This window comes from Puma concolor, chromosome B4 (assembly GCF_028749965.1).
Source record: "Puma concolor isolate L17-30 chromosome B4, mPumCon1.1.hap2, whole genome shotgun sequence".
Classification (NCBI taxonomy): domain Eukaryota; kingdom Metazoa; phylum Chordata; class Mammalia; order Carnivora; family Felidae; genus Puma; species Puma concolor.
The window spans coordinates 33,074,073-33,100,778 of record NC_141673.1 but is presented as its reverse complement, the minus strand read 5'-3'; the positions used below and the strand labels follow the sequence as shown (position 1 = coordinate 33,100,778).

The 26,706-nt window shown below is 34.7% G+C and overlaps 1 long non-coding RNA gene and 1 other non-coding gene across 2 annotated transcripts; both read left to right on the top strand.

The window, feature by feature from the left end:
* The first annotated feature begins 1,173 nt into the window (after nt 1-1,173).
* Nucleotides 1,174-2,489, top strand: LOC147579009 (uncharacterized). The gene is made up of 2 exons (XR_015253116.1): nt 1,174-1,329; nt 2,384-2,489. It is a non-coding gene; the product is annotated as an uncharacterized LOC147579009 (long non-coding RNA).
* A 3,407-nt stretch (nt 2,490-5,896) lies between these two features.
* LOC112863982 (U2 spliceosomal RNA) lies at nt 5,897-6,079 on the top strand. The gene has a single exon (XR_015254109.1). It is a non-coding gene; the product is annotated as a U2 spliceosomal RNA (small nuclear RNA).
* The last annotated feature ends 20,627 nt before the right edge of the window (nt 6,080-26,706 follow it).

The following is a 26,706-nucleotide window of genomic DNA, read 5'->3' as shown; positions in this document are numbered from 1 at the left end:
CAGAGAACTCTCAGTTGTACAGTAAGCCCCTGACACATGTGGACCCAGTTATAGTCATTGTTTTCTAAATAGTCTGATCTCTAAATATCATCAGGTACAGTATGTCTCCAACCAATGTGGTACTACATATTATTTTTCCTCTCCTTACAAGGAAATGTGTAAAAGAATTTCATAAATATTCTTCTTAAAGTCTAGCTCATTTTAAAGATACTCATTTCAGAAAGGATCACTAACATACAGCTATATTTTTCTATTATCCTCTAGTTGAAATTTATTTTATAGGTAGCACATGTTATTTTATATTATTAGAATATTTTTAAAAATCCCAATATGGTAATCCTCTGTACCACTTAAATTTCCCTATCAGTCATTCAATTAGATAGCTAAGTTATGTTCATTTGATTACTATAAATCTTATATGTTTCATTTTTCAGACAAAATAATGATAATAAGATTAATATCCATATATTTTTCATTTTTTATTTTATTAAAAATATAGAATATTTCATTAAGGGTATCTAGGCAGAAAAAAGCTCAAGCTTTTTTTTTTTCCAAAGGTGGACACAGAATAAACAGTGTCAGCACAATGAATGTACAGATAAAGAAATGGAATTTGAATTAGGTCAATGTTGTCATTCCATGTGACTGCTGGAATTTTTATTTTAAGACCTGAGTGAAATAATATATGAACTCTGAAGTGCATAATTTTTGTTTGAAAAGTTCATATTAAGCCACATATATAATATTTTATTGATTTTAATAACATACTTAAAATTGGATTTTATTATTCTATTTTAATTAATTTTTGCTTTAAAACAGAAAACAAGCCATAAAAATAAAATGTGCACCAGTGGAGCAATTGAGTTGTTCAAAATAAACATTTTATGTTTGGTTGTGAGAAAATAAACTTATTAACATATAAAAAGTAATGTAAATAATTATATTAAACTAACCAATGTTTGACATTCACTTGTTATAAAACTTTATCTACATAGTTTTTTGTGTTTTGAGGTTTTTTTCCCTCTCCAGGAATTTGGAGTAGCCTAAAGTCATTTTCTATATTATTGTGAAACCATAATAATTCTACATTCTGTAAAGTTCTGTAAAGAACTTTAATGTGAGGTACCTTGTCAACATGAAGTGATAACATTCTAGTGGAGTAAAACAAGAAAATAGAAGTCAATACAGGAGGTAATTGAATCATTGAACATACTCTAAAAAGTGTAATATATAAAATATTGCATATAGTTCTTCAATTATAGGAAAATCAGGATTGCACATACAATCCTAAGAACCCATACAAGAAAGAATAATGCTTAAGTGATACAGGTAAAGGATGAATTTGAATATTTTTCTCTCAAGTTTGATAATTTTGAACAGAAAGTAAGTATCATCAAAAGTCAACACTAATAGTGATGATGATAATGATGATGATAAGGAGATGCTTGGCTAAGCCTTTGAAGGAAAAGATATGATAAATGAAATTTTAATGTATTATGATTTCACTACTTAGTCAATATTTGTTCCAGGTGATTGAGATTAAACCCGTTTAAAAGAAGTGAACCATATTATAATAAATGTTGTTATACAATTGAATGAGAATGAGAAAAGAACAAAGGAGGGAAGTCAACTCTTGTCAACTTGATGGTTTTTAGACTCTTTATATATTTTCCATATAGTGGAAAATTGAGAGTTTATGTGAGTTGTTTAGAAACTGAAAAAATTATATATTTTTTTAGTTTACTGGTAATGAAACAAAACCTGGCATGTCCAGCTTAATAAATCATTTTAAAACCTGCTGGAAAGTATATTCTAAAGTCCCTGATATTAAGACATCTGAACAATATTTATCTTCTTACAAAATGGAAGATTTGTACACCACATACGAAAACATATATATGCATATATGCACACATATATACATACATATGCACACATGTAGATATATGTTTGTGTGTATGTGTATGAATAATAAATGACTTTTTAGATCCTATTTAGAGTTAATAATGCTTTCAGCCAAATAAAATATCCTTTCCCTGATCATAAAAACCATATGTCATTAGCAAATAAAGAACACTGTTTTGAAGTTGAAGAAATTACTCTCAAATTATGACCCAAAGTCAAAGGAACATTTTGTAATGTTTTACTATGCAGTAATGTATTACCATGCTAGTTTTTTTCCTATGGTCTAAATAATTATATACATCTTCTGGAAAATTACCTCAAAGAACAGATAGTTGCATTAAAAATGCAAAGTAGTTTGAAATTCTTAACATTCCCAAAGCTTTATACTCTGTTCATTTATACAAGTTGATCAAATACATCAATCTTGAAGATGGTCAAGATAAAGAAATTAATTTTGAGCTTTTTCTCTCCTTTCCAGGAAATTCCCTGAAACGACTGCCCAATGGTCAAGAATATGACAACAGTATAACTGTGGCCAAAACAAATGATGGGAAAATGTGAAATAAATTAATCCTTAATTCTCATTTGCTCCTTGAGCACATTTTCCCCCCAAAGCTTAAGAGAATTCACTCTTTTAGAAGATTTCCTCAGGAAAATGTATTTTGGAATTTGTGAAAAATAAACCTATCCTTTCAGGTTCACCTGATCAATAGCAAAGGCTGCAGAATGTAGATATTATCACTAAGGACTTTTTTTTTTTTTTTTTTTTTTTTTAATTTTTTTTTTTCAACGTTTTTTATTTATTTTTGGGACAGAGAGAGACAGAGCATGAACGGGGGAGGGGCAGAGAGAGAGGGAGACACAGAATTGGAAACAGGCTCCAGGCTCCGAGCCATCAGCCCAGAGCCTGACGCGGGGCTCGAACTCACGGACCGCGAGATCGTGACCTGGCTGAAGTCGGACGCTTAACCGACTACGCCACCCAGGCGCCCCAGGACTTTCTTAAAAGATGTAGTGCTCATTATGAAGCTGAGTGCACAGGAAAGACACATTTTGAAAGTTAATTCAATCCATGAAGTACTGGTTGATTCAAAGGAAAAAGGGACACACATCAGCTCAGATATTGTCTTCTGCTGTCTATGTCTTTTCTGAGTTACCTCATTTGAAAGTGATATTTGAAATGTAAATATTAAAGTGACACAAATATTGCAAACAACCAGAGTAAGATTTGAGTTATTTAGAGTGAAACATCAAGTTTTAAATTAACACTTGAAGATTGATTCAGAAAACAATGGAGGTTAGTAACTTTGCAACAATAAAATGTAAGGAAATGAATATTTGCAGAAGATAAATGCCAAAAGAAATGATAAAAGATAATGGTGTTAGGTCATCAGAAAAAAGTCAAAGATACAGTATTTGAATGTCTCAATTATTTTCATTAACAACTGGGCAATTATTCTAAATTAGTAGATCAAATAAAGTCAATGTACACTTATATGTAGAGAGTTTTCTCTGAAGAAGAAAACTTCAAATATATTTTTATCAAATGTAACAGAAATGTATGATGAATTATTTGGTGAAAATATTTTTGAACTATAGAAATACTGAAAATCTGCCAGAATCAGTCCTGAAGAAATAAATACATAGACATTATGGGAATGTCTGGATTTTATTGCAAAATTTACTTTTTATGAATCTCCAACAAACTATTATATTTAAGAATTTCTTTTGTAGGGGCACCTGCATGGCTCAGTCGATTAAGCATCTGACGTTGGCTCAGGTCATGATCTCATGGTTCGTGAGACTGAGCCCCATATTGGGATCTGCACTGAGAGTGCAGGGATTCTCTGCATTTGGGATTCTCTCTCTGCCCCTCCCCCACTCATGGTTTCTCTTTCTAAATAAAAAAAAAAAAATTTAAAGAATTTATTTTGTATAATTGCCACATCAAGTGAAACAACCTTTTGAAATTAAAAAAAAAAAACATTAAAAATACTTTATCAATCATGAATGAAAAATGGAACTTGGCTATGCTATTTACTAAACATCAATATATGAAGAATATAGATTTTGACAAACCCTTTGATAAGTTTTCAGAACTTAAGGCTCAAAACTAAAATGTAATGTTATCATTCATTTCTGTGATAGACCAGTATATAGATATAAAACTATGGGTTTTAAATATTTTATAAAAACACAGATTTTTAAAATTAAAGTGTCTTAATTTTTGTCTTATATTATTTACATTATTTTATATTATTAATATTTATATTATTTTACTTGTATTATTAGAAGTACAGAATTCAACAAAAGAAAAAAAATCACTGTAGGCTTTATTTGACCATTATTATTACTTATTTAAATTCATGATTATTTCTGAAAATAACTTCATCATATAAAGGAAAAAAGTAATAAAAAGGGATTGGTTCTGGGAATCAAATGCACTAGTATGGCACACTGCCTTTTGTATCATTAGAATCATTAAATCTCTGACCAATTGTCTTTCATCAGACTAATCCCATCCCAGACTCAATTTAGTATTATCGTTCTGACTATCCTTTGCCTTGGACACAACTTGTACACTATTTGAAAATCCTCTGGTCGCAGCAGTCAGCATCACGCAAACTTTAGAGAGCTTTTTCAGGTGCAACCTCCAAAAGCATTGCCTCAAGCTGAGGATCTTGCAATGTGAGTCTTGCCCTGGAGTTCCTGTAAGACCCATGTGGGGAATGTCATCTAGTCAGACTGCCTCGTGATCTGGAAGTATAAACAATTAATGCCAACAGGGCCACCCTGGACCAACAGGGCCAAAAAGTATTGGACACATATCTCCCTGTTTCATCTTTGGGTAGATAATTCTGTGGGTCCATTTTATAAGGTCCTCAGAAGGTCTCAATGGGAATGGGTAACAGTTGCCTGGAGAACATCCAACTCCATGACATCATTGCATTGGCAGTTCCTCCTTCCCTATTCCATTCTCACTGCCCTGCATTCCATCTCCTACCTGGGATCACATGCTAAAATAAACTAGCCTTGGGCTGCCTGGGTGGCTCAGTTGGTTAAGGTCATGATCTCACGGTTCATGGTTTCAAGCCCACATTGGGCTCTATGCTGACAGTGCAGAGCCTATTTGGGATTCTCTTTCTCTATCTCTCTGCCCCTCCCCTGCTTTCTTTCTCTCTCTCAAAAAATAAACTAAAAATAATAGTAATAGTAATAATAATAATAATAATAATAAACTAGCCTCACACAAGCTTTGAGTTGGGTTCTGTTTTCTGAGTAGACCTTGAGCTAAAGAACATTTAATATGTCATCCTGTCTGTGTCTTCCCTTAGAAGCAAATTGTATTAATTTATCAGGCATTTTTCATGAAAACACAAGAAATACCAGTGTCTCTACCTAGGAAAAGTATTTACCTTGAAACTCAAATGTAATGTTTCAAGTTTTTACATTGATCTGTCCAGTCATCCGCCATGAAGTCTGTCCAACTTTTCTTTGACGGCTGAATACAGCTATCACGATACTTAAATGGTTGTTCCTCAATGGCTACTGGATCTCAATCTGCTGCGTTAAGGGGCCACATGCCAATTTTGCAGCAAATCTCAGCTCCCTCTGAAGGAGTCATTCCAGTTTGCTCTTTCTTCTCCTGTGTCCTCCTTCAATATATGTTATTGCATTCTTTTTCCATATCAAATAAGTTCAATGAACAAAAAAGGCAGAATGATGGAGGTGAAATGTCATCTTTACTATGGATACAGGTGAATTTGGAGTATGCAGCTTTGGTGAATTTTAATAATAGGTTTCCTATTAATGCATCAGAGCAAATCTTTCTAGAGAGAAACTGAAATATAAACCAGAATGTAATAAAAAAAAAAGCAGCCCACCAAACTGTCTGAACAGATGTCAATTCTCTGTTTAGGAAGAACTAAACGTTTTAAATTTACCTCTAGTATTACTGCCTCATTTTCTCATATTTTAATAATTATCTGTAATCGCTTCTTGGTCTTTTGGCTAAGATCAAGTATGGTATCTGTCCTTATCAGTTTAATAATTATCCCTGGAAAATGGAAGCCCATTGGTCAGAAAGCTCTAACTTTATCATTTGCACCAAAAAATATTTTTCAAACCTGAAAGTTTATTTTTAAGAAAAGGTTTTATTTTCTGGACAGCCTGTTTTGAGAATGATAGGCTTGGGGAATTCTTATTGGACATAAAATGACTTCTGTTTTCTCAAGTGGTTTCTCTCTTATTGCTTCTTTTGAACTCCATCCTAATCTTGATGACCCTCTTTGCTTATAAATCACCCCTTGTCTACAGGGACTTATGTAACTTTTGACTTTGGAAATATCAAATCTAGACCAAAACAGAAAAGAAAGAAAGAACAAATAAGAACACCTGGAAAAAAAACTTTCAGCTGGCTACAAGTTGTGAGTCATTTTAATCATCTTAAAAATATAGCTTAATCAAGTATTTTCTATAATAAGATTAATATATATATATATATATATATATATATATATATACACTTAGATCAGATATTCTGATTGGACTCATTTTTGTCTATTGTCCTAAGTGCAAGGAAGATATCTTTTTTATAATAATGTGACTCTAATCTTATATTCATTCTTAGGGCAGATGCTAGTGTACTGTTAGAATTCTTCTGTGTGTTTAACATTTCTTCCCTGTTTGTTTCCTGTACATTAAAAAAAAAATTTTAAGGTTTATTTTTGAGAAAGAGAGCACGAGTGGGGGAGGGGATGAGACCGGGAGACACAGAATCTGAAGTAAGCTCCAGGCTCTGAGCTGTCAGCACAGAGGCTGACACGGGACTTGAACCCACAAACCATGCGATCATGACCTGAGCCAAAGTCAGACACTTAACTGACTGAACCACCCAAGTGCCTCTCTCTCTCTCTCTCTCTCTCTCTCTCTCTCTCTCTATCCATATATATATATATATTTCTTTTTTAATTTTAATGTTTGTTTATTTTTGAGAGAGAGTGACAGAACATTAGTGGGGGAGGGCAGAAAGAGAAAGGGAGACACAGAATCCAAATCAGGCACCAGGCTCAGAGCTGTCAGCGCAGACCTGGATGTGGGGCTCAAACTCGTGAGTGGTGAGGGGCACCTGGGTGGCTTGGTCGGTTAAGCGGCCGACCTCGCCCAGGTCATGATCTCACAGTTCCTGAGTTCGAGCCCCGCGTCGGGCTCCGTGCTGATGGCTCAGAGCCTGGAGCCAGTTTCAGATTCTGTGTCTCCCTCTCTCCCTGCACCTCCCCTGTTCATGCTCTGTCTCTCTCTGTCTCAAAAATAAATAAACGTTAAAAAAAAAATTAAAAAAAAAAAAAAACAACTCGTGAATGGTGAGATCAAGACCTGAGCCGCAGTCAGACACTTAACCCACTGAGCCACCCAGGTGCCCTCTCTACAGTTTTGTTTTTTTTGTTTTTTGGGGTTTTTTTTACCTTAAATTGGTCATTTTCCCACACCATGATCATTTTTTTTTTTAAATTTCTCCTTTTGGTATATTCTGTTTTCTACCCTTTTCCCCATATTGTCTTCAAGATACAAAACCTATTAAATGTGAGTAGATGTCTCTATGCCACAAATCCAGATTCATATACAAATAATGACAGGCTTTGGATAAATGTCATTTGGCTTTGAAGAAGCAAAATCATCTATATCACTGCTTAATCTCTGTATTATCAAGACTTCACTAATGTTACACTTATCCTTGCTCTTCCAGAAAACCCAATCCAAAAAGATAAAAGATACAAATAACATTATTGTTCCTTTCAAGCACTTTTGAAAAACTCATTAATATGAACATTTGTCTGCTAACTTTCAATACATAACACTCACTTAGGAACTGTTTTCTCAAAACCTTAGCTTTACCTGGTCCACTCATCGTCCACTACTACATCGTGAACCAGTCCTAATTAAGACCTCACATTGAAATACATGCTTTCTACTGTATCCAAAAACCTCATAAATATCCCAATTTTTCTTTTTCCTCTCTAAAATACTATTAAGACATTCACAAGTAACTGATCTCCTCTACCACACCTGTCAACAAATGGTTTGGATAGAATTCAGCACTTTGAATGACTGAATTAAAATTATGTTCATAAAATTTTCTCCTGATTTTTATACTAGAAGGTCCATAGTTTCCATTATCCCACTGTGGGGATTCAATTCTCCATGTACTTCTGTCTTCTGAGCAGGGGCATTAACAGTTTTGTTCTATATCATCTTTCAAGATTGTTCATAAAGCAAATAGCTTTGGAAGTTAGAGAGTGTCTTCCAGAACAGAAGGCATATTGGTTTGCTGTTCACATTAATAATTACAATGTCTCTTTCCAGGGCAAAGGTTGGGTAGATTTGCTCACAGTCTCCTTATAAAAAATTAGGGTTTTTAAACTCAGGTTTTTTTTTTTTCTCCTTTAACATAACCCACAGTGTGTACAGGCATCACCCAGACCTTGTCATGTCACCAGGTGACATGTGGGAATTAGGGCTTGGAGAACTAGTGTAAACAATATAATGCTGACCACTGCTATTGCTGTGAGTCATAAACTGTCCTTTGTCTCATGCAGGCATCTTTTGTCTTTATCGATGTAGGTGAACTTTCGACAGGATAACTTATTAGCTAACACAGAGGGCAAAATCTCAGATCTCAGATCTCAGTCCCTTCACAGATCTTGACATCTGTATGAAACATGGCAGATTTTAAATTAAATTCTTTGCCCTAGTGAGTTTAAAAGTAAAATCTATTTTCAAAGCAACATTTAATATCAGTAATGAACCACTCCACCCTAGCATATATAAGATTATTTTGATAGATTAACTAATTGCAACTATAATTTAATAAGTGTTACCTAGGTGTCAGGCATGTTAAAATGTACTTTAGAGATGTGATTTTATTTTCACAATAAATTGGTGTGGTTTGTTTAGTTACCCCAGATATAAAGATATGGAAACTGACATTAAAAATTAAGTAACATGTTCAACATCATACAGATGATGATTGGTAAAGTCAGATTAGTACCCATGTCTAATCACTAAAACCCAAGTTCTTTCCACATTAGTCTACGTTGTAACTTTAGGGTCCCAGCTGAAATTAGACATTGATATTGCCTAAAGTATCAATGACTAGCTGACATTTGCCCTTTCTACATGAATAGGAATGTTAAATTTGCTATTCTCCAATAAAATGAGGAACTAAAAGCCAATTTAATAAATACATGAAGACAGAAAAAATAATCTGTAATTGAGGAGAAAAGAAACAAATACCTCTCCCCTTTTCTGCTATTCATAATTTTCCCTCTCTTTTGTTTCCAAAATGTCATTAGCCTAACGTCAGAATTATGGCTTCAGAAGACAAAGATAAGTGAATTTTGAAACCCAATGGATGGCATTTAAAAATTTTAGAATTGCAGCAGTGCTGAATTGTAACAGAAGAAGATCATGGGAAGAAATAGATTTCAATTAGGTAGTAAATTAAAGGGAGTAGGAAATTCCATCAACCAAATCAGACAGCTTTAAAAATGGTCCCACCTGTCTAATCAGCATCCTGGGAGGAATCCAGGGCACACATATAGTTCTCATAAAGTGATTTCAAGTTTGTGAATGATAAACAAATATACCAATAATTACAGCAAACCTGGCATAGCAAACAGTACAATGATTTTTAATTTTCCACCAAGTAACCTCAGCATGCCCATTAGAGAGTAAGTTAAAAGGTAATTAAGTTAAGATATAATGAAGGGAGCCAAGTCTAAATCACTAACACTTCATTATTAAGTTTACAATATCAGTGTCTTTTTTTTTTTAATGAAAGTGCGTATGATATTTAGGGGAACATGGTGTATTTGATACTTATAGCTAAAATGTCTAGGATGACTTTATTTTCTGTTAACAGTGTTAGAGTTGTTAAGGGAATTTAACTTTACGAATTTATAAGTTTGAATTTATGAAAATTCTTTAAGCAGTTTTGGGAGAGATTTCCCTACTATAGTGTGAGTTTTCTCTGTCCTGCTTGTGTGATTCCTAAAAACTAAATATATCTAATTTATAAATTCAGGTAAAAAATATTTAAAGCTTTGTTAGTTAAACTTATAAGTAGATACACTCAGTTACTATATATCCTTCATTTCTATGTGTTTGAAGCAGATGGTGTCAAGTGCCTATAAAACATCAGAAATGGATGTTCCAAGATGATGCCTATACACACATTAAATAAATGGCTGGTAATACAACCAATGCTTTCTTTTCTCATGCTGAAAAAATTGACAGTGATACAGCCACTATGCCATCACATGGACTGAAATAATCACGGTGGATCTTGTGGAATGTGAAATGAATAGACCAACATATCTCAAGTCAGATTACCCCCATAGTGGCCTGAAAACTCTCCATCTGTGCATTTAAAGTGATACATGCTGGGTAAAATCAAGTTATAAATTGTAGTTTATCTCTTATAAAATTTACTTTCTGTAGCAGTCAGAAACCTCCTCGCTGTTCTATGTAGAATTAAATATCTAGTTCATATTAAACAAGTAAAATGAGTCAAAATATTAAAAAGAGAACCATTAGGATTGCAAGTACAATTTCAGAAGAAAGTCAAGCATCAGAAGAGAGAGTTTTCAAATGGAATCCTGTAGTGCACACGAGTTCTTTCTGAAGCAGAGTAGAGTCAGCAAGGCTGCCCATAACGGCACTTTATCACAAAACACAGACTTGCATGGCTGAAAAAGATAGCGCTTCAATGCCAGATAGAAACTGCGTGGTGAGCTTGGCAGCCCAGGCAAGCACTTTTAGCAAAAAAGCAGACAAGGAGTGTGGAAGCCCATTCACTTCCGTAGGGAATGGATAAATAGCTAGGAGACTAAAAATAGACAATGCCATGTTTTCTATTAATTGAAAATAAAATGATGCTTCTCTTCCCACTTCCTTTTGATGAATATTAATCACTTCATGCTATTTTAAAATTGGAAGCTGCACTAAAATATCTATGGTACATTAGAAGGGAAGGTCATAATTTTCTACATTTGCATTATTTAAAATACGAGTTGCAAAACAATTTCATATTTTTACCCACTTGTGTTATTCTAAATCAATTAGTCTAAGTACATACATACTTATGTACCCATGAAATAAATATTTTGTGTCTCTTTTCCTTGTACAGATTATTATCTGCTTTAAAATCTATAATTTAAAATACAATGTGGGGTGCCTGGGTGGCTCAGTCAGTTGAGCATCTGACTTCGGCTCAGGTCATGATCTCGCAGTCTGTGAGTTCAAGCCCGCATTGGGCTGTGTGCTGACAGCTCAGAGCCTGGGCCTGCTTTGGTTTCTGTGTCTCCCTCTCTCTCTGCCCCTCCCACACTCACGCTGTGTCTCTCTCCATCTCTCAAAAATGAATAAACATCAAAAAAATTTAAAAAATACAATGTTATTAGGATAAATATTTAGGTGCATAAGCCACTGAGAAAATTCTAAATCATAATAGTGTCTTTTCTCAAATGAGAAATGGATTTTTAAAAAGAGACATATTATATTTCAAATACTGTCAAATGTTTGCTTTTCACTGTTAATTTGTTCACATCTAATGTGTGTATTTAGTAAAATGTATTTAGTATTTAGTATTAATACTAAATGTTATTTAGTATTAGTGAAAATATTAAGCAGATACAACTTATTTCAGTTTTATATTAAAGTTATTAAATGAGAAGGATGGATTTCATTAGAACCTTTTAATGAAAGTGGTTTTAAAAAGAATCATTTTTGTATCTTTCACATGTTTACGATTATTTCAATAGTATTTTCATATCTGGAAAGTATAGAGTGAAAGAATAGTGACTGAAATAAATTTGAAAAGATCAAATCATGATGTTAAAAATTTTAAGTACATCAGTAAAAGATGATATGAAATGAAAAGATTATCTTTTCACAGTACAAGTCTTCCCAATGAATTTCCAAAACACTCTAATTTATAAGAACTATAAAACAAAACCCCAGGACAGAGAATATGAGATTTTGTCTTATCATTATTTTTTTTTTTAATTTTTTTTCAACGTTTATTTATTTTTGGGATAGAGAGAGACAGAGCATGAACGGGGGAGGGGCAGAGAGAGAGGGACACACAGAATCGGAAACAGGCTCCAGGCTCTGAGCCATCAGCCCAGAGCCTGACGCGGGGCTCGAACTCACGGACCGCGAGATCGTGACCTGGCTGAAGTCGGACGCTTAACCGACTGCGCCACCCAGGCGCCCCTGTCTTATCATTATTGAAAAATGAATTGTAACACTTAGCTCAGTGTGTTTCAATATTAAATTTTCTACTCTGTGGCACGTGATTATAGGCTAAAAATGAAAAATATGAGCTTGAATTATGAAATGTTATGACTGTCCTTGCAGAAAAATAATAAACATCTAGAATCTGATTTATATTAAAAAATAAAAAGACTCATGCTCTGTCTCTCTCTGTCTCAAAAATAAATAAATGTTAAAAAAAATAAAAATAAAAAAAAATAAAAAGACCAATCATAATTAAAACATAGATTTTCTATTCCCAAAGGCCTTATGCATTTTCTTAAACTACATTCTCTGGAATGATGTACTCTCCTGTCTAGCCAGAGACTGCCCAAATAGAATAGCTGAGTGCCAGTGTACCTGATTTTCATTCCTTTGAATCCTCTGATCATGTGTACTTATATCCATAACTGAGAATTTTCCTGAGTTGGTGTTGCATGGGATCAAGGGGCCACAATCTTGGGGGGAGGATATAGAGAAAGCAAAGAAGCAAATACATCTGTATAACTGATAATCAATTTCATTACTATCTAACCTGCCTTTCAGGCCAAAGAAACATTTTCTCCCCTTCCAATGAATACATTTATCTAGAGTAGATTTTGAGGTGTCACATCACTATGGTTGTTTTCAATTATTGGCATGTTTTTGTCAGGTTGATGGTAACGATAATAGACATGAATAATTGATTGAGAAACTAAGTATAGAAGACCAAAGCCAATAATACAAATATAAACTAATATGAATTAAAGCATGGTCTAGTTACATTATCTCACTGCATCTTTAAACAGCATTACTACTGCTCCCATTTTACAGGTAAAGATATTGAGGATTAGAGCTGTTAACTATACCTCCCAATGTCATACAGATGCTAAATGGTAGACCTACAATTCAAACTCAGACATCCTGAGGTAGTCTGCAATTCTCCCCCTTATGCCATACTGGTAATTGGAATGGTTCACTATTTATACTGAAGTTTTGAAAAAACAGATGATTTAACAAAGGGCAGGCCGTGCTGCTCAGAGGTGATGAAATGCTGGTGACAGATGGAACTAATACAACTGACAGGTTGTGAAAAATAAGGGTTCCTACTAGAGAAGCAGCAAAACTCAAGGCAATTAAAACAGTAGTGACTCAGCTTGATGAAGTTTGAGGGTTTAGGTTGAGATCTTTGAAAGTGATATAAAGAGTTGTAAAACAAATCAACAAGTTGGAGAGTATACCAGAAGCACTGGTATGAATAAAAACAGGCACAAGTGAAATATTCTCATGAGTGACACCAAAAAGACAACCCCAAAAGAAGGCTCCTTAAGCACAGAAGACCATCCTCCTGAATCATCCTTCTGAATTAAAAACCAAAAGCACCAACCTGGTAGTCATTAGTCTATAATAAATTTTTATATTCATAGTTTAAGTTGTCCATTTGTTTTAGTTGTGTTCAACTCATAATATTAAATAATAAAACTACAAATTTATTTACAGAGTGGCAAAATTATCCATCTGTATTTATATGAAAAAAAAGTTGATGGAGAAGCAATTTTATTGTCTTATAAATACTGCAATTAACCTTTAAATCACAGTATTTTTAAAAAAATAATGCAAATAAGCAAAAATTGCCAATAGTTCAATTTAATTAACCCTAATTAAATTGCAGAATGTCACTAAATGTAATTACACTGCATTTTTCATAGGGTTACATTTCATAAAGCATTAAACGCTATTATTGGTCATGGTGTTTTATCCTCAACAAGGAAGCTGATACTTATTTATGGGTTTTTTTATGAGTTAAATTAAACAACTACTAAATATTTTCTAACGTAATACATTTGGATAGGTTTGCAAAAGAATTTTTATGGTGATATAATATCTCCAATGGCAGAAACATCATATAAAGAATCCTCTATGTTATCAGGTACAATCAAGTTTGTTTCTACAATAATTACATCATTTAAACACTTGAGAATCCTGTAGCTTTCCCAAATCTAATTTAACCTTTCAGATATTAGACTTTTTATAGCTTCTCAGCACTACTCCTCCCTAAGGAGTAGGTATGTGTGTATCATAGGCCAGCAGAGATTGAACAGTTCTTAAAAAATTTAAAACTCCCTGAATTAAATTAATCTTGTATTTTTAGACAAAGCAATATTTCATTTTTATCACTTTATTGTAATTGTACAGTTATCAATTCTCTACGAAGCTGACAATAAGCTTAGCTGCCAATGTTTACTCTCTGTGTGACAGTAAGTGTTGTCTCATATCTAGAAAAATCAGTAATATTTAAATTTTAATATTGGAGAGGGGAGGAGATTTATGACTGAAAGTAAGGTACCAAATGAACAATCATGGTGCTTAATATGATAATTCATTTGAGTTAAGCCATTGAAAATCATAGTTAAAATGCAAATGTGTTGGGGCACCTGGGTCACTCAGTCAGTTAAGCATCAGACCTCAGCTCAGGTCAGGATCTCAGGGTTCCTGTCAGCTGTGCTGACAGTTCTGCACCCAGAACCTGCTTCAGATTCTGTCTCCCTCTCTCTCTACCCCTCCACCACTCACACTCTGTCACTCTCTGTCTCTCAAAAATAAATAAACATGAAAAAATTTTTAATAAAAAAATGCAAATGTCTTGGGTGAAAGGACACTTTAGACTTAATAATAGTAGGAACAAAAACACCCTTTTGACTAACTCTATACTAGTATCTTGAATAGGAAAATAACTATGTACATTTAACAGACTAGAAAACAAAAGCCAATGTTTATAGAACACTTAAGAAATAAAGCTTCATTCAACGTGGCCACGTCTGCACCCAGAGGCTATCTGTATATTATTTTTTAAATTGTTTTTTTTTTAACGTTTATTTATTTTTTTGGGACAGAGAGAGACAGAGCATGAACGGGGGAGGGGCAGAGAGAGAGGGAGACACAGAATTGGAAACAGGCTCCAGGCTCCGAGCCATCAGCCCAGAGCCTGACGCGGGGCTCGAACTCAGGGACTGCGAGATCGTGACCTGGCTGAAGTCGGACGCTCAGCTGACTGCGCCACCCAGGCGCCCCGGCTATCTGTATATTATGCTGCCTCTTACTACTTAATGGCATCAATTAGGTCTTTCCATAAGTAGGAAATACTTATGGATGGAAGAGAATCTTATTTTAAAATGGCTATAGGAACTAATAAGTAAATTTACAAAGTTTATAAGGTTATACATTAATATACAAAAATTATTTTTTCCAAATAATAGAAATGAAATTTTAGAAAAGAAAATAAGCAAACAATGAAGCCACTTAGAATAAAAAATGAAATGCTTAGAAATAAACTTAATAAAATGTTCAGGACTAGAAGTCATGATAGTCCTAGATAGCAGCATAGAGAGACCTGAACTGACCTTCTTCCACAGATATGCCAAATCTACTATATATGGAATAATAGCCATTTAAAAATAATGAAAACTAGCTGAACAGCTCCATCTACAACAAGGGATAAAATGGCCAAATCCAGATAGGTAGGAGAGGCAGAGATGTGGTCGCATCAAAATACTTACCGCCCCTATAAACAGTAATCCTCAATAAGGAAGAACCTCATGGGTCTCAAAACTCTCCCTGAAGAGTGAGGGGTTTGCATCTCACATTAGCCACCCTAACCCTAGGGATCTGCACCAGAGAGACAAGACCCCAAAAGACCCTGGCTTTGGAAACCAGTGGGGCTAATGTACAGAAGATCTGGGGGAACTGTAGGAATATGCCATATTCCTTTTATGGGGTTCATGTGCAGAGTCATTCACCCAGCAGTTTGAGAATTATGGGATTATATATGAAGAAGATTCATTGGCTTAATCTTAAAGCATCTGCTGGAGGGGCATGGACTAGTGGGACTTTGGGGGATGAGGGCACTGCCAAGTGCCATTTTTGCATTTGTATTGGAAGTCATAGTCACAGCAAATGGAAAAAATAAATAAATAAAAGATATCAGCGTTGAAAAGGAAAAAGTAAAATTGTCTCTACTTGCAGATGACACAATACTATATATTAGAAAATCCTAAAAACTCCACTAAAAATTGTTAGAATAAGTGAGTTCAGTAAAGATGAAGGATATAAAATTGACATAGAGAAATATATTGCATTTCTATACCATAATAATGAACTAGCAGAAAGAGAAATTAAGAAAACAATCCCATTTATAATTGCAGTGAAAAGAATAAAATACTTGGAATAAATTTAACCAAGGAGGTGAAAGACCTAAACAATAAAATCTAGATGTTGATGAAAGAACTTGAAGAATATACAAATATATGGAAACATACCCTGTGTTTGTGGATTGGAATAATTGACATTTTATTCATATATATAATTATTTATTTGTTTTGATAGAAAAAGAGAGAGAGTGTGCAAGCGGGGGAGAGGCAGAGAGAAAGGGAGAGAGAGAATCTGAAGCAGGCTCCCCACTGTCAGCACAGAGCCCAATGTAGGCTCAATCTCAAGACCATGAGATCATGACTTGCGCCTAAATCAAGACTCAGACGCTTAACCAACTGAGCCACCCAGGTGCCCCTGGAAGAATTGATATTATTAAAATGTCCATACTACCCAAAGCAATCTACACAGTCAATGCAATCCTTATTGAAATTCCTACTGTATCTTTCACAAAACTAGAACAAATACTTCTAATTTGGATGGAACCACAAAAGACACTGAATAGCCAAAACAATCTTAAGACAGAAAAACAAACCTGGAGGCATTATACCTTCTGATCTCAAGCAATACTACAAATCTATAGTAATTAAAACAGTATAGTACTGGCATAAAAATAGATGCATATATCAATCTTAGAAAGCCCAAGAATAAATAGAGAGCCACATATAATTGACATATATAGTCAATTAATTTACAATAATGGAGCCAAAATTATACAGTGGAGAAAGGACAGTCTCTTCAATTAAATGGCATTGGGAAATCTGGACAGCCACATACAAAAGAATGAAACTAGACCACTATTTTATGCCATTCACAAAAATTAATGCAAAATGAATTAAAGACTTGAATTTAAGACCTGAATATATAAAACTCTTAGTAAAACATATGTAGTAATCTCCTTGATAGAGGCCTTGATGTTGAATTTTTAGACCTTACTTGTTGCCTTGCAATGGCAACAAAAGCAAAAATAAACACATAGGACTATGTTAAACTAAGAAGATTCTCCACAGTGAAGGAAATCATCAGTAATGTGAACAGACAATCTACTGAATGGGAGAAAATGTTTGCAAACCATGTATCTGATAAAGGGTTAATAGCTAAAATATATAAGGAACTCAAAAAACTCAACAACAGAAATGAAACAATAATATTTAAAAATGGGCAGAGGACCTAAAAAAACATTTTTCCAAGGAAGACATACAGATGACCAACAGACACATAAAAGATGCTCATAGTCACTAATTATCAGGGAAATGCAAATCAAAACGACAGTGAGATATCACCTCCCACAGGTAAGGCTATTATCACAAAGACAAGAAATAATAAGTGTTGGGGTGGATGCGGAGAAAAGGGAACTCTTGCACACTGTTGGTAAAAATGTAAATTGGTAAAGCCAACATGGAAAACATTATGGAAGTTCCTCAAAAAATTAAAAAAAGAACTACCATATGATCCATCTATCCCACTTCTCTTTATCCAAAGAAAATAAAACACTAATTCAAATATATATGCACACCTATGTTCATTGCAGCATTATTTGCAATAGTCAAAATATGGAAACAACCTAAGTATTCATTGATAGATCAATGGATAGAGAATATATGGGGGGTATATATGTATATACACACATATATTTATATATATACACACACACATACATACATACATACACACATACAATGGAATACTACTTAGCCACAAAAAAAGGAAATCTTGCCATTTGCAACCACCTTATTGGACCTTGAAGGCATTATGTCAAGTGAAATAACTCAGACAAGGAAAAATATCATATCATTTCACTTATATGAGAATTGAAACACACACACACACACACACACACACACACACACATAAATACACATAACAGATTGGTCATTATTAGAGGGGTTTATCAGAGGTAAAAGGAGTAAGGATTGGAAAAATAGGTGAGAGAGTCAATTATATGGTGACAGATAGCATCTAGACTTATGGGATCATAAATTAATATGTACAAGAATCAAATTATTGCATTGTGCACCTGAAAATAATATGTCAGATACTGATTTTACCTCAATAAAAAAAAATTAATTAAAAAAAAAAAGAAAGTGGTACAGACCTGCATGCTGAAAACTACAAAATATCACAAAGACATTTCTATGAAAGCCTCAATCAAGGGATATACTGAATTCATTAAATGGAAAATTCACTATTATTAAGATTATAATTTTCCTCTAGTTTTTCTGGATTCAATGCAATTCCAATCAAAATATTAGCAGATTTTTTTCCTCAGTAAATTGAAAAGCTGATTTAAAGTCTATATGCAAAGGCAAAAGACCAAGAAAAAAATCTTGAAAAAGAAGAAAAATTATAGAAAACTAATATTTCTAATTTCAAGACTTATATTAAAGCAACATTGTCATATTAGAGTAAGGTTGGATGAATGGAACACAATAGCTCAGATAAATCTACACTTCTTTGCTTAATTGACCTGACAAAAGTGCCAAAGTTATTCAACTGGAATATAATTGTGTTTGTGTGTGTGTGTGTGTGTGTGTGTGTGTGTGTGTGTGTGTGTGTGTGTATAAAAATTAATTGACACTGGAGGAGCCAAGATGGTGGAACAGCATGGAAGTTATTTGTGTGTCTTGCATCCATGAAATACAGCCAGACGAACACTAAACTATCCTGCACACCTAGAAAACTGATTGGAGGATTAAGACAACAATCTGCACAACCTGAACCACAGAATTCAGCAGGTACTCAGCGAGGAGAGGTAAAATTAGGGAGCGAGAAGCCATGGGAAGGGAGATGCTTTTGTGGGTGAGAGAGGACAGAGACTGGGTGGGGGGAAGAATACAGGAAAAGCACCCCTCCCCAAAAGCAGCTGGAGAGAAAGTAGAAAATTGGAAACAGCCATAGGGACTAAACTAAAAATGGAGAAAGGAGAAAGGAGAGGGTTTAAATTCCACTAAGACTGTAAACAAGGGGAGCAAAAAGTCTGCAACTCCGCAGCTCAATACCTGGAGGCACTCTGGTGGGAAGGGCAAATCCCCAGGAACAGAGTGGGAGCTGGGAGATTCTCAGGCCACATGGGGAAAAGTGGTTCCACTGCTGGAAGGACATTTGGTAGAGACTGTTGAAGCCACCTGGTCCCAGCAGACCCCAGAAAACAGCAACATTCAGTGGTGCTGGAACAAGGTCATTAAGGGTGAAGCCTGGTGCCAGATATGTGTTGTGATTTTCCATAATCCCTGAAATGCTGCTGCTACACTATCTCACCAACTTTTTCTGGGGCGGGCTGGCTCCTGGCCGCAGTCTCGGGACACCGGAAGCAGCAGGGTCCAGCAAGCGTTCCTGGCTGCCGCTGACATTCAGCCATTGCTCATTCGGCCATTGCTCCATGAGAACCTCCTGCAGAGGGGCGGAACGGGTCAAAGCCGCAGTCCTTCGGAAGTAAGGGGACGGGGAAAACAGCCGTATCTGAGACAAAACTCAGGTGAGAGGTACTGCCTGGGGCTTGGTCACAGACAGTGAAGAAGCAGGGATTGGATGAAAGCTGAAGACAGATGACAGGTGCACGATTGCTGATTGGGAAGAACAGAGTTCTCATACTAGAGACTGGGTAGCTGGGTGACACCATTTTCACTGCTCCCGCGCATGTGCATATTCACCTAGGAGCTCCAAACACTCCAACCCAGTAGGCTAGCAGCACCATCTAGTGGAGAACGGAGCTGTTACACCGAGCCCTGCCCAAGTGGGACAACCTCGCTCTTCAAGAACACAAGTCTCACCACCTACTTAGTTTATGGACTATAAAGTCCTTCATAGTCTGACTTCTAGGGGAAAACGCAGTAATTTCAGTCCTATTTCCATTTGTTAACAGGTCTATCCAATTTTCTTCCTTTTTTTTCTCTTTTTCACTTTCTTTTTCTTGAATACAGAAAGAAAAAAAATTCATTTTTATTTTCAACTTCTATTAAAAATAAATTTCTGTAATTTTTTTACTATATTTTTTATGTTTGTGTAATTTTTTTCAAACTTCATATTACTTCCATCATTTTATTTTAGTCTGCTTCAGTGTATTCACTTTTCCAAATTTTCAAACAATTTCCTTTTTTTCTTTTTCTTTTTTCTCTTTTCCGTTTCTTTTCTTTTTCATGAATGCAGAAAGAGAAAAACTTCATTTTTACTTTCAATTTCCATTAATATATTTTCTTTAATTTTTTACTATATTTTTTAATTTTCTTTTTACTATATTTTTAAATTTTTTACTATAGTTTTACTATATTTTTTAATTTTCACTATATATTTTATTTTTTTTACTATATTTTCAAATTCGATTTTTCTTCCATCATTTTATTTGAGTCTACTAGTGTTTTCACTTTTTCAAATTTCCAAACGATTTCCTTTTATTTTTTCCTTTTCTTTTTCGTTTGTTTTCTTGTTCTTGAATACCAAAGGGGAAAAATTCATTGTTATTTTCAATTTTTATTAAAAATATTTTTCTTTAGCTTGTTTCTACTATACTCTTTACTTTTGTGTATATTTCCTCAAATTCTATTTTACTCCCATCATCTCATTTTAGTCTACATTAGTGTATTCATTTTTTTCAAATTCTCAAACGATTGCCTTTTTTTTTCTTTTATTCCACATTTTCTTTTCTCTAATCTGTCAAACCACTTTCAACACCCAGACCATAATACACCTAGGGTCTAGCATCATTTATTTGATTTTTGTGTGTGTGTGTTTTTAATTTTTTAATTTTAATATTTTTTTAACTTTAATATTTCTACCTCATTAATTCCTTTTCTCCCTTCAAAATGACAAAACGAAGAAATTCACCCCAAAAGAAAGAGCATGAAGAAATGATAGCCAGGGATTTAACCAACACAGATACAAGCAAGATGTCTGAACCATAATTTAAAATCACAATAATAAGAATATGAGCTGGAGTCGAAAATAGATTTGAATCCCGTTCTGCAGAGATAAAAGAAGTAAAAACTAGTCAGACTGAAATTAAAAATGCTATAACTGAGTTGCAATCATGGAAGGATGCTGCGGTGGCAAGGATGGATGAGGCAGAACAGAGAATCAGTGATATAGAGGACAAACTTATAGAGAATAATGAAGCAGAAAAAATGAGAGAAGGCAATAGAGCACGATTTAAGAATTAGAGAAGTCAGTGACACATTAAAAAGGAACAACATCAGAATCATAGGAGTCCCAGAAGAGGAAGAGAGAGAAATAGCAGAAAACTTTCCTAACTTGGGGAAAGACACAGACATCAAAATCCAGGAAGCACAGAGAACCCCCATTAGATTCAATAAAAACAGACCATCAACAAGGCATATCATAGTCAAATTCACAAAATATTCAGGCAAGGAGAAAATCATGAAAGCAGCAAGGGAAAAACATTCCTAACCTACAAGGGAAGACAGATTAGGCTTGCAGAAGACCTATCCACAGAAACTTGGCAGGCCAGAAGGGAATGGCAGGATATATTCAATGTGCTGAATCAGAAAAATACACAGCCAAAAATTCTTTATACAGCAAGACTGTCATTCAAAATAGAAGGAGAGATTAAAAGTTTCCCAGACAGGGGCGCCTGGGTGGCGCAGTCGGTTAAGCGTCCGACTTCAGCCAGGTCACGATCTCGCGGTCCGTGAGTTCGAGCCCCGCATCAGGCTATGGGCTGATGGCTCGGAGCCTGGAGCCTGTTTCCGATTCTGTGTCTCCCTCTCTCTCTGCCCCTCCCCCGTTCATGCTGTCTCTCTCTCTGTCCCAAAAATAAAAAAAAAAATAAAAAATAAAAAAAAAAAAAGTTGAAAAAAAAAAGTTTCCCAGACAAACAAAAATTGAAAGTGTTTGTGAGCACTAACCCAGCCCTGCAAGAAATTTTAAGGACGACTGTCTGAGAGGAGAAAAGATGAATATATATACCAAAAGCAACAAAGACTAGAAAGGACGAGACAACACCACCAGAAACTCCAACTCTACAAGCATCATGACAATAAATTCATATCTTTCAGTATTCACTCTAAATGCCAATGGACTCAATGCTCCAATCAAAGGACATAAGGTAACAGAATAGATAAGAAAACAAGACACATCTATATGCTGTTTACAAGAGACCCACTTAAGACCTAAAGACACCTTCATGTTAAATATAAGGGGATGGAGAACAATCTATCATGCTAATAGTCAAGAAAAGAAAGCCGGAGTAGCCATACTTATATCAGACAATCTAGAATTTAAAATAAAGACTGTACCAGTGATGAAAAAGGGCATTATATCATAATTGTAAACATTTTTGCATCAAATGTGGCAAAACCCAAATATATAAATCAAATAATCACAAATATAAAGAAACTCATCGATAGTAATACCATAATAGTAGGAGACTTCAACACCCCATTCAGCAATGGACACATCATCTAATCAAAAAATCAACAAGGAAATAATGGCTTTGAATGACACACTGGACCAGATGGACTTAACAGATATATTCAGAACATTTCATGCTAAAGCAACAGAATATACATTCTTCTCCAGTGCACATGGAATGTTCTCCAGAATACACCATATACTAGGAAACAAATCAGCCCTCAACAAATACAAAAAGATCAAGATCATACCAAACATATTTTCAGACCACAACACTATGAAACTCAAAATCAACCACAAGAAAAAAATTGAAAAGGTAACAAATACCTGGAAACTGAAGAACATCCTACTAAAGAATGAATGGGCTAACCAAGAAGTTAAAGAGGAAATTAAAAAGTATATGGAAGTCAATGAAAATGATAACACCACAACCCAAAACCTCTGGGACAAAGGAAAGGCGTTCATAAGAGGAAAGTATATAGCAATCTAGGCCTTCCTAAAGAAGGAAGAAAGGTCTCAGATACACAACCTAACCTTAAGTCTTAAGGAGCTGGAAAAAGAACAGCAAATAAGACCCAATACCAGCAGAAGACAGGAAATAATAAAGATTAGAGCAGAAATTAATGCTATGGAAACAAAACAAAACAAAACAAAACAAAAACCAGTAGAACAGAATAATGAAACCAGAAGCTTGTTCTTTGAAAGAATTAACAAAATTGATAAACCACTACTCAGTTTGACCAAAAAGAAAAAGGAAAAGACCCAAATAAATAAAATCAAGAATGAAAGAGGAGAGATCACAACCAACACAGCAAAAATACAAACAATAATAAGAGAATATTATGAGCAATTATAAGCCAATAAAATGGACAATATGGAAGAAATGGACAAATTCCTAGAAACACACACTACCAAAACTGAAACAGGAAGAAATAGAAAATTTGAACAGATGCATACCCAGTAAGGAAATCGAATTAGTAATCAAAAATCTCCCAAAAAAACAAGAGTCCAGGGCCAGATGGCTTTCCAGGGGAATTCTAACAAACATTTAAGGAAGAGTTAACACCTATTCTCTTGAAGGTGTTCCAATAAATAGAAATGGAAGGAAAACTTCTAAACTCTATGAAGCCAGCATGAAGCCAGCATTATCTTGATTCCAAAACCAGACAGAGACACCACTAAAAAGGAGAACTATAGACCAATTACCCTGATGAACGTGGATGCAAAATTCCTCAACAAGATATTAGCCAACTGGATCCAACAATACATTAAAAAATTTTATTCACCACAACCAAGTGAGTTTTTTTCCTGGGTTGCAGTGCTGGTTCAATATCCGCAAAACAATTAACGTGATTCATCACATCAATAGAAGAAAGGACACAACCATATGATCCTCTCAATAGAGGCAGAGAAAGCATTAGACAAAATAAAGCATCCTTTCTTAATAAAAACCCTCAAGAAAGTAGGGATAGAAGGAGCATACCTTGAGATCATAAAAGCCATATATGAATGAGCTGATGCTAATATCATTTTCCCACTGAGGAAAAACTGAGAGCTCTCCCCATAAGGTCAGGGACAAGACAGGGATGTCCACTTTCATCACTGTTATTCAACATAGTATTGGATGTCTTAGCCTCAGCAATCAGACAACAAAAGAAATAAAATGCATCCGAATAAGCCAGGACAAGGTCAAACTTTCACTCTGCACAGATGACATTATACTCTATATGGAAAACCCAAAAGATTCCACCAAAAAACTGCTAGAATTGATTCACAAATTCAGCAAAGTTGCAGGATATAAAATCAACGCACAGAAATCGGTTGCATTCCTACACACCAACAATGAGGTGACAAAAAGAGAAATAAAGGAATTGATCCCATTTACAGTTGCACCAAAAACCATAAAATACCTAGGAATAAATCTAACCAAAGAGGTGAAAAATCTATACACTGAAAACTACAGAAAATTTATGAAAGAAATTGAAAAAGACACAAAAACATTGAAAAAGATTCCATGGAGAGGAAGAACAAATATTGTTAAAATGTCAATACTACCGAAAGCAATCCACATATTCAATGCAATCCCTATCAAAAGAACGCCAGCATTCTTCACAGAGCTAGAACAAATAATCCTAAAATTTGTATGGAACCAAATAAGACCCTGAATAGCCAAAGCAATCTGGAAAAAGAAAACCAAAGCAGGAGGCATCACAATCCCAGACTTCAAGCTATACTACAAATCTGTAATCATCAAGACAGTATGGTACTGGCACAAGAACAGACACTCAGATCAATGGAACAGAATACAGAACCCAGAAATGGACCCACAAATGTATGGCCAACTAATCTTTGACAAAGCAGGAAAGAATATCCAATGGAATAAAGACAGTCTCTTTAGCAAGTGGTGCTGGGAAAACTGGACAGCGACATGCAGAAGAATGAACCTGGACCACTTTCTTACACCATACACAAAAATAAACTCAAAATGAATGAAAGACCTAAATGTAAGACAGGAAGCCATCAAAATCCTCGAGGAGAAAGCAGGCAAAAAACTCTTTGATATTGGCCACAGCAACTTCTTACTCAACACGTCTCGGGAAGCAAGGGAAACAAAAGCAAAAATGAACTATTGGGACCTCACCAAAATAAAAAGCTTCTGCACAGCGAAGGAAACAATCAGCAAAACTAAAAGGCAACTGACAGAATGGGAGAAGATATTTGCGAATGACATATCAGATAAAGGGTTAGTATCCAAAATGTATAAAGAACTTATGAAACTCAACACCCAAAAACCAAATAATCCTTTGAGAAAATGAGCCATAGACATGAATAGACACTTCTCCAAAGAAGACATCCAGATGGCTAACCGACACATGAAAAAATGCTCCACATCACTCATCATCAGGGAAACACAAATCAAAACCACAATGAGATACCACCTTACACTTGTCAGAATAGCTAACATTAACAACTCAGGCAACAACAGATGTTGTCAGGGATGTGGAGAAAGAGGAGCTCTTTTGCATTGTTGGTGGGAATGCAAGCTGGTACAGCCACTCTGGAAAACAGTATGGAGGTTCCTCAAAAAATTAAAAATAGAACTACCCTATGACCCGGGAATTACACTACTATGCATTTATCCAAGGGATGTAGGTGTGCTGTTTTGAAGGGACACATGCACCCCTATGTTTATAGCAGCACTATCAACAATAGCCAAAGTATGGAAATGGCCCAAATGTCCATTAATGGATGAGTGGATAAAGAAGATGTGGTATACATATAAAAAGGAGTATTACTCGGCAAACAAAAAGAATGAAATCTTGCCATTTGCAACTACGTGGATGGAACTGGAGTGTATTATGCTAAGTGAAATTAGTCATAGAAAGACAAAAATCATATGTTTTCACTCATATCAGGACTTTAAAAGACAAAACAGATGAACATGAAGAAAAAAAAATATATAAACATATATTACATAGTTCAAAAATATAAAACATAAAAACCGGGAGGGGGACAAAACAGAAGAGACTCATAAATATGGAGAAGAAACTGAGGATTACTGGAGGGGTTGTGGGAGGGGGGATGGGCTAAATGGGTAAGGGGCAGTAAGTAATCTACTCCTGAAATCATTGTTGCACTATATGCTAATTTGGATGTAATTTTTTTTAAATTAAAAATAAAATTAAAAAAAATTAATTGACATATATGTTATATCATTAAAACAAAAATCCAAAGTGATCATACTATGAAAATGTCAGAAATAAAATTGTTAACCTTCTAAAAGAGAACAGAACAAAATCTTTGTGACTTTGATTTAGAAAAAAATTATCCAATAAGGTATAAAAAAGTCAGCCTGGAAATAAAAATAATAATGATAATAATAATAGGTTTTAACCAAGATTTAAAACCTTCAGCCTTCCAGTAAAATAAAAGACAAAC